The sequence below is a fragment of the Lytechinus pictus genome, chromosome 3, assembly GCF_037042905.1.
Source record: "Lytechinus pictus isolate F3 Inbred chromosome 3, Lp3.0, whole genome shotgun sequence".
Lineage (NCBI taxonomy): Eukaryota > Metazoa > Echinodermata > Echinoidea > Temnopleuroida > Toxopneustidae > Lytechinus > Lytechinus pictus.
The window spans coordinates 39929899-39939239 of record NC_087247.1 but is presented as its reverse complement, the minus strand read 5'-3'; positions in this window follow the sequence as shown (position 1 = coordinate 39939239).

The following is a 9341-nucleotide window of genomic DNA, read 5'->3' as shown; positions in this document are numbered from 1 at the left end:
GTCATATTGAATCACAAATATTTCTTTACCTGATTCTGGTAATTTTCTTATCATAAATCGTAAGTTTTTTACTTTTGGGCAATATCTGAGGCGAGGAGAAATATAGAGAATATACATCTAAATAACCTAATCCTAGTGGTTGTAATACTCCATAGGCTCATCTATATCAGCCCAACTATCCGTTATATATCTTATTCAGTGAATTATCCTAAACAGATCATATTCAAGATAATTTGTAATGGAGATACAATTTGCATAATGCTTCAGGGTTTTCATCTCAAGATAACCATCACTGGCTCTACTTTTGATATATCCCTAAAGAGTGAGGTATACAATGAATTATCCGACTGATTGGCTTGAGACAGTTCATTCAATGGACCATAACAATATGGTCATGTGCTATTTGAATGATGAGCACAAATTGCTCTTTAATCCAAGGTCACATTCCATGCTCAGGGAGAATTTCTCTCTCATTTGGGTGGAGATGATGGGGTTTCTTGAAAATCACAATCTTGATGTGATCTAATCAAGCTAGAATGTCAACATTGATCAAACTCCGCTGATGGAGAGCCACATTATTTGATGGTCAACACCTATATATGTTCTGCAAATTTACATTTAAAAATACCTTTGTTAAGCTCCCAATCAAAGTAAAGGTAACTGCATGTTCTTTTCTTTATGGTATCCAACCGCTTCTCAAGAATGAAATGGGCTAAAATCTCAGGACATAATCTTTTTTTTTGCGTTCTTACATACAAAATCACTAAATTTGTAAGAAAATTAAGAGTTCAGAAGGCCCTATTCAAAGAAAAAAAAGCACTATTGAGAGAAGGCCCTGTTGAAATGTCTGGTAAATAAACACAAACTTAAGCAAAACTCTGTTACAAATAAGTAAAAATTGCGGTGAGGAATCGGGGATGATCATCATTTGGTATATAGACAACTTAACAGGAGACACCTGGCCCACCTTCCCTCACTCATAGTTACACAGCCCAGACCATTTTCAGTCTTCTTTTTTCCTCTCCCTTCTCTCCAACTTCCTTTTCCTTTTTTTTACTATACTTCTTGAAAAGTCATTGGAGGGTGGACTGTTGAATATAGTTCATGGATGTTATGAGCTAGAGCCCGGGTTGACAAAAGTTTAACTTGAAACAAAACTTTCCAAATTGAGCTGCTGTTTGTAAAGGGCTGGATCTCGTCAATCAGTTCTCTTTTTCATTTATCCCTGAACACTTCTGAAAACAATAGCATGCAAGTTGCAAAGTGGTGTCTCGCCTAATATAATACAACTTTTAGTTAAAAGGATCTCCGAAACAGCTGATCCTTGTTGATCGGTTGTTTACCTAATTTGCATATTATGCAATATCTCAACCCCCTGCGTTCATGACCTATTCACCCGGTCATGAAGCTCATGAGCTTGAATCATTTCCCGAAACAGGTAAGATATCGTTCGGTTAAACAACAAGCATGTAAAGTTGACGCCTGAAAAAGGGTAATATTAAAAGCTCATACCAGTGAATCATATATTGTGGAAGTTATTTTAGATCAATTTTTGCTTTTGAATGACTTTTAAATAGAATGACTGTGATAATAAAAGGGACATTTAATTTTTTTGGTACTGATCAATCAATTAATAGGTCTGTTTACCCCTATCATAAATGGAAGAGACCACTTCTGTCATTGTTTTGGTTCGTTCGGCTTAGTTCGGTTTTTCTGCGAGTTGCTGTGGGCGGTCTGTTGTAGAAATCAGCTGTGTTTTCATTAAAGATAACAACCCAGAATTTGCCTTTTCCAAGATGTCCTCACCACCGCCGAATAAGAAAAGAATAGATGCAGACATAATAAAATTGTATCCTTTTTCTATTCAATGAATTGTAATATTATTTGTCAATGATTTATGATGTGTTATCTGACCGTCGTTCGTACTTCACGCAAAGTCGCAACAGCAACGTAAGCAGAGGAACCCAAATGAGTTTAGTGTGTGGTGTGTGTATACAGTATAGCCGTGTGTTGTGCTTTGACCAAATAAAGCTTTTCGGTCATCGACCAAAAAGGAAATTGTGCATTGCATGTTGAATGTTGTCAATGTCTTATACACAGGCACTAGGCCCTAGTGTCATGTCTGTGTTCTGATTTTTTTTCTCATGAAGGGGGGCCCAGCCCCGGGCATGCAGGGCCGGGCTGGCCAGTCATGTCAGCCAATGACCGAGCACCTTTTTTGTGCAGTTTCGCACAGCGATTTCGAGCAAATGTCCACATAAATTGTTCGCAAACTTCATGGCATGGCAAGTCTCTCTGACTCTGTTCAATATGTCACCACTTTTCCAAATATCAGGAATGGCTGTATTTCGGTTCCGATCTCGACAGAGTTATCGTTCGAATTCTGAGTCGGGCATCGCTGTGCTTGGCTTCGCCGTATGGACTGAAGTTAGTGATCAAAAAGATTCGCCTGCGGCAGTTTCTTGCATGATTTGGTCGCTAACTTCAGTCCATATCAAAATTATGCACCTATCAATTGTAAGACACACCCCCCGTGCCCCCGGGAATGGTACGTCATGGTAGCGTCATTTACCAACAAATTAGTGACACAGGGTACCGTCATGGAAACATTTGGTCCGTCACAGTTTGAGGATTGGGATGCGTCAATGTCAGTCATTTTACCTGGGTACGTCATGATGCCTCAGTGATACAAAAATTAAAATATATTTTATATATCTTTCGTTATGAACTCCCATTCTCCCAGAAGATATATAATTGACAAATTATTCCAACAACGTCGGAAAGGAAAATAAAACAGAATTGAAGTTGGTAACATCTCAGATTAGATGGCGCTCTATCAGGACATGTTTTAAAATTGTTTTGAGGAGCTAACAAGTTAAAATATATATTTCATATAACTTTCCTTATGACCCCCTTTTCTCCGTTAAGAAATATTAAAGACGCATTTTATCGTCAATGTTGGAAACGTAAATAAAACAAAATAGAAGTTGGAAACATCTTAGATTAGTTGGCGATCTCTCAGGACATGTTTAAAATTGTTTTGAACGGCTAACGAGTTAAAATATATTTTATTATCTTTTGTTATGAACTCCCATTCTCCCAGAAGATATAAAATTGACGAATTATTCCAACAACGTCCGAAAGGAAAACAAAATGAATCGGATGCTGATTCGATGATCAGTTACATTGTTCCCTTTAAGAGTTCGCCTCGGCCTCCGCTAGCGCTATCACCACGAGGTTGAAGAGAAGATATCGTAAACATATCGTCAGAGACAATAGCGAAATACACGTATTGCATTATAGCTGGATTATAGCAGGAAATATGTACATGTATCCCCGGGGGGGGGGGGGGGGGGGGGGACTCGACCAAAAAAGTGGTAGGGGTGTGCCGCAGGCGAGACAAAAAACGGGGGCCTTGGAGCGGGCTTATTGTAAAAAGGAGGGTCCTCTGAACTGGCTTAGGAACTACAAATGTTTGTGAAAACGGGGGTCCTTGGAACGGATCGCCAGCGTGTGAGTGCATATGCATCCCTATGGAACGGGCATGCGTGCATGATGCAGCTAGCGCGGCCTCCGCCAGATGCACTCGCGCAGAGGCGATGGTCGGACAGCGCTCTGCGGCCGCTTTTCACCAAAATTGCAGCTCATTGTAGCAGATCAATGCGACCGGAACGGCGTAACGAAAAATATGCGAAGCTTTGGAGTGGATTTCTTTCTTATTTCTCGTTAAGAAGAAAATGCTATGCTTTGGAGCGGCTTTCTTTGTTCTTTTTCTCAATAAGACAAAAATGCTATGCCTTGGAACAAAAATTTGAGTGTAAAAATGGGGGTCCTCTCCGCGGCACATACCCACTATGTATTATATACTGAGTGCCCCCGCCGGGCATGTATCTCCCTCAAAGCCAGTCAATATTGCCAGCTGCCATTAAGTAACTGCCAGAACAAGTGAATATTTTCAAGTTTCTTGTTCTTATTTTCAAGTTTCTTGTTCTTATTTTCAAAATTCACTATTGTCTAGTTGAGTTTCAATGGAAACACTTAATTTTCTTCTTCATATCCATTCACAATAGCACTTATTGGACAAGTGCAGAATACCCCAACACTGTAGAAAGAGGTGGGGCTCAATTCTTTGGTTTTGATAAAGTCTCCATATTGAAATGTATGAAATTTATCATTTTCACTATTATGACTTGGGTATTGCGAACATTATGTGGTTTTCACACATCTTTGATTATATACAGTCGCACAGATAGGCGTATGCGTAGACAAGGGTCACTGCACATCACACCATACTAGGCCAGCCTACTGAGCCGAGGCATGTCACTTTATAAATAATGCCTTTTTTGAGCTTCTGATTTCTTTTCTCTAGAAATAGCGTGAAGTAGATATTAATTACATCCTCTGCTTGAAACTCTGCATTGCTGACCGTCCAGTTGCTGAACAGGCTTTGATGAGACCCACCATAGTAGTGTAGAAGTAAATGTGAATTTAAAAAGAAAATCCACTTTGAATTATACTAAGAACAAAATAATTGAGTCTTTTAGCAATTTCACCATTTTCTTGGTGCAGTTAAGTTCCCAGGATTAAGCATTCATATAGAAAGCTATCATAAGATAGTTTGCCTGCAAAAAACAAAAGCAAGGTTGCTCCTTCACATTCCCTAGAATAGAGCATGATATTCCTTTTCCTTTTATGTTACTGCATTCACAAGAATGTATTGCTTGCTTTATGATATAATATGATAATAGGATTTATAAAAAAATGATGCCACAGCATTGTGTCTAAGCATGCCTCGCCGCTGTATTCATTGCAGATGTGAATGCAGTTGGAAAACACTTCATCCATTGGAAAGAACACTAATGTTGGTGCCATGTATAGGAGAGACAAAAGCTATGATCTTTAAAAGTAATACACTATCCATAAAAAGAGAAGGGTCACAACCTATGCACATTAAAACTAATTGCATGTGCCGCTCCCCAGCAATAAACTGGTCAACTTCAAATTCAAGAATCTTCAACTGAAATTTTGAACATGTTGTGGTCACATGAACTTAATATTTGCCATAGATTTCTTCTTTTTACATGAATAGAGTGACCTGCAATTAGAAATGTGATAAGCATTCAGAACAAACTGAAGTCAATTTAAATTTTTCAAAGTGTATAGGGTCAATTAACTTAGATTATTTTGGGGGAACCAACATCAAAATCTTAACAAAGGTGAAGTTTATGAAATGGCATCATTACTTGAAAGTACATGTATATGAATCTAGTTGATAAAACTTATTATTATAATCGCCTTTCTTGAGTTTCAGGTCACATGATTAAGGTCAAAGTTTTTGTTGGTACAATGAACTTTGGCCATGTTGAAATACCATCATAACTTTGAAAGTTTATGAATCTAGTTCATGAAACATGGATATAAGGCAAAAAATAATTGTTTGGTTGTCCTCCAGTGGGCATTTTTAAAAAACAGAGTTGGTCAATCAAAGCTGTAAAAAGAATAAAAAAATAAAAAAATAATGGAAGTTCTGTTTTTTTTACAAAATACAATATAAATACAAACGTCTTCAAGTAGACTTTAGAACAATATTTCCCTAATTCATTGCTAATGTCATCACTGATCTGCATATTACAACCATACACACAGTTACCTACAACACAAATAGGGCCTAAATATATGAGCTTAATAATTGAATATGATCAGATAATTTTCTGAATTAGGCAATTAGTCATTATGTTTATTTTGAAAAATCTTTACCAGTAGGGGGTTTTGAAAAAATATATAGAAAAAGAAAAGAAATTCACCAAAACTTTCTAGCATTTCATTTTGCCTATTGAAATCCTTGAAATTGCCATCTATTTTCCATATTTCCTTGAATTTGTTTTGATTTAGTTGGAAACTATCAAGGAAAGAAGAATATTCACCTCTTTCTTGACTCTGAAAGATTATTTTTTTATGTTAGAAAAAAAATCTTGACCAAAAGTTGAAAACTTTGCATCTTTAAATTCACGAAATGGCCATCTATTTTCCATAATTCCTTGAAATTGCTTCGAATTGATGTAGTTGGAAACTATCAAGAAAATGAAAAATGTTCACCTCTTTCTTGACTCTGAAAGATTGTTTTATAAATACTCGGTCAATATTGAAGCCCCACATGAAGACTTTCATGCAGTCTACATGTGGGACTACATCATTTGCCAAGTGTAACATAACATAGAGGAGAATATTCTTCAATTTTCAGTAGTTTCCAACTAAATCAAAGCAATTTCAAGGAAATATAGAAAATAGATGGCCATTTCATGAATATATCGATCTATGTAACATTTTGAATTTCAGTAGCTTTTTGGAAGGTTTTTTTTTTCTATTGATTTTGTCAATTTTACCAATATTTCATTTTGAAAAAAAAAATTAAAAAGGGTCAGCGACAAAAAAAATCGGGTCAGTCAATCGAGAACAACCAAACAATATTTTGTCTCGCCTGCATAGCAGAGCGAGACTAGGCGCCGCTTTTCCGACGGCGGCGGAGTCGTCAACATTGAAATCCAACATTTGTCATTTAGATTACCCTGAAAGGTTGAGAATTTTGGGACTCCCTACTCTTTCATACAGAAGGCAAAGAGCAGAATTCATTCAAATCTTCAAAATCACAAGAGGTATTGATCGGATAGATCTGAGTAGCCTGTTCCATCTTGATGATAATAAAAGGACCAGAGGTCATAGTATGAAATTCAGGAAATACAGATGTAGATTACAGACACGGCAATATGCTTTTACAGTTAGAAGCATTAATAACTGGAATGCTTTGCCTGAAGTAGCAGTTTCTGCTACTAGTGTAAATGCATTTAAATCTGCAATCGAGAGGCACTGGAAATCCCATCCATTAAAATATTCACCATACCAGAGACAACCCTACGTGACGAGGGACAAATAAGCTTTATAGCTTTATGTCTCTACATCCAAGTAAATCCAAGTAAGTAAATCTTAACCAAGGTTAAGTTTTTGAAATGTCATCATAACTTAGAATGTATATGGACCTAGTTCATGACACTTGGACATAAGGGTAATCAAGTATTACTGAACATCCTTCTTGAGTTTCAGGTCACATGACCAAGGTCAAAGGTCATTTAGGGTCAATGAACTTAGACCATGTTGGGGGACTCCATATCGAAATCTTAACCAAAGTTAAGTTTTTGAAATGTCATTATAACTTAGAAAGTATATGGACCTAGTTCATAAAACTTAAACAGAAGGGTAATAGTGTATCACTGAAGATCCTACCTGAGTTTCAGGTCACATGATGAAGGTCAAAGGTCATTTAAAGGTCAATGAACTTTGGCCATGTTGGGGTTATTTAAGGAATTGTCATAACTTTAAAAGTTTATGGATCTAGTTCATAAAACTTGGACATTAGAGCAACCATGTATCCCTGAATATCATGTGCGAGTTTCAGGTCACATGACTAAGGTCAAAGGTCACTTATGGTCAAAGAACTTTGGCCATGTGGGGGGTATTTGAGGAATTGTCATCATAACTGAAATTTTATGGATCTAGTTCATGAAACGTAGACATAAGAGCAACCATGTATCCTTAAACATCCTGTGCGAGTTTCAGGTCACATGACCAAGGTCAAAGGTCATTTAGAGGTCAATGAACTGTGGCCGTGTTGGGAATATGTGTTGAATTGGCATCATAACTTAGAAAGTTTATGGATCTAGCGCATAAAACATCGACATAAGGGTAATCATTTGTATGAATGATTGTTTTGCACATGTCTTAGGTCACATGATCATGGTCAAAGGTCATTTTGGGTCAATGGACATAATATTTTATTATCGTATTAGTGTTTTCTTCTATGAATAATTATTCATTAGCTGTTTTCAAAGGCAGCACTGCTGCTATATCGAATTGCGTAAAGCAGGCGAGACTGCCAGAGGCGTTCCACTTGTTTTGCCTAAGGGTAATCAAGTATCACCAGGGTCCAGGGATGTGTTTAGGAATGTGTCCGATTAGTACCAGCCTGCTTTAAAACATGTAATGAGCTGATGACAAGATAATGTGTATGAAACAGGTGTTTCTATAATGCCTTTCAGGGGTTTAAACAGACACTTTTTAATTTGGCGGCAGTTTTTCGGAGCAGCAAGATAAAGTCAGATTCTAACTTGGCTTGCTCAGTTCTTCATGATGTATAAATTAGTACATTTTTAGGGCATATCAGGTATCAGCGAACAGAAATATAAGTTAATTTTCCCAAATTTACACAATATCAAGCATTAATTATTGTATAAAACATATAATATATCTGTCATAATGAGTGAGCTCTAAAATAGCTCAAATTGTAAAAAAAATGCCAGAATTTAGTCAATTATGTGACTTAAGTCTTTTTCACAATGCTTTTATATCATGTTGGCATGAAAATATCACAAGGGCTTCTCTTTTGTTTTTCATAACTAATTTGAAACATGCAAAAGGAATTGATCTAAAACTATGCTTCTAGGGACAAATACTGATATTTCACTTCTGCAAAAGCCAGTCAGCTCCGAAGGGGTCACTTTGGCTCGCCACATGGAATATATCAAACCTTTTGTATTATACATGTAGATTTTCTAATGTATCGTGCTTGAGTTTTTTTATCCTTTATCATTAATAAAGGATAAAAGGATAAGAGGATGTCCCTGGTATCATTGATCGTTTTGCTCTAGACTTTGGTCACATGAACAAGGTCAAAGGTCATTTACATGTAGGGTCATGAACCTTGTAATTATCACATGCATTACCATTTTTTTTGCGAGTGATTCATCTTAATTGTTTTCAAAGTCAGCACTTCTACTATATTGTATCGCCTATTACAAGCGAGACTGCCAGAGGAATTCTATTTGTTTTCTTTCAATAATAAGACAAGAGAGCCCTACTGTGATACATTGATTGAACAAAGGCACACACAATGGTCCTCTCAGTTTGTAGTGATTAAAAGGTCAACCTCTTCCTCTGTGCTAGAGGCGTACATATTTCTCAGTTGTCATATATTGTGGTTATTCATGTACAGACATTGTTTTTGTAATGGTTTGTACTTGTTTGAACTTTTCAAAAAATATAGAATTCCTGTGAGCTTGCGCTGGATGTTATATGAAGCCCATCTGACCAGCACTACATGTAATTGCCCTCTTGATAATAATGTAAATTACTATATTATATTACGTAATTGTCAGCATATGTGCCTGCAGATTCATTGATTCACAATTGTAATGTGCGTCACATGACTGTTGATTATTATTGGGGAGAGAAATGGGACAAATTATCAATTTTGAAGTGATTTCATTGTTGCTATTTTTCTTATAACATGT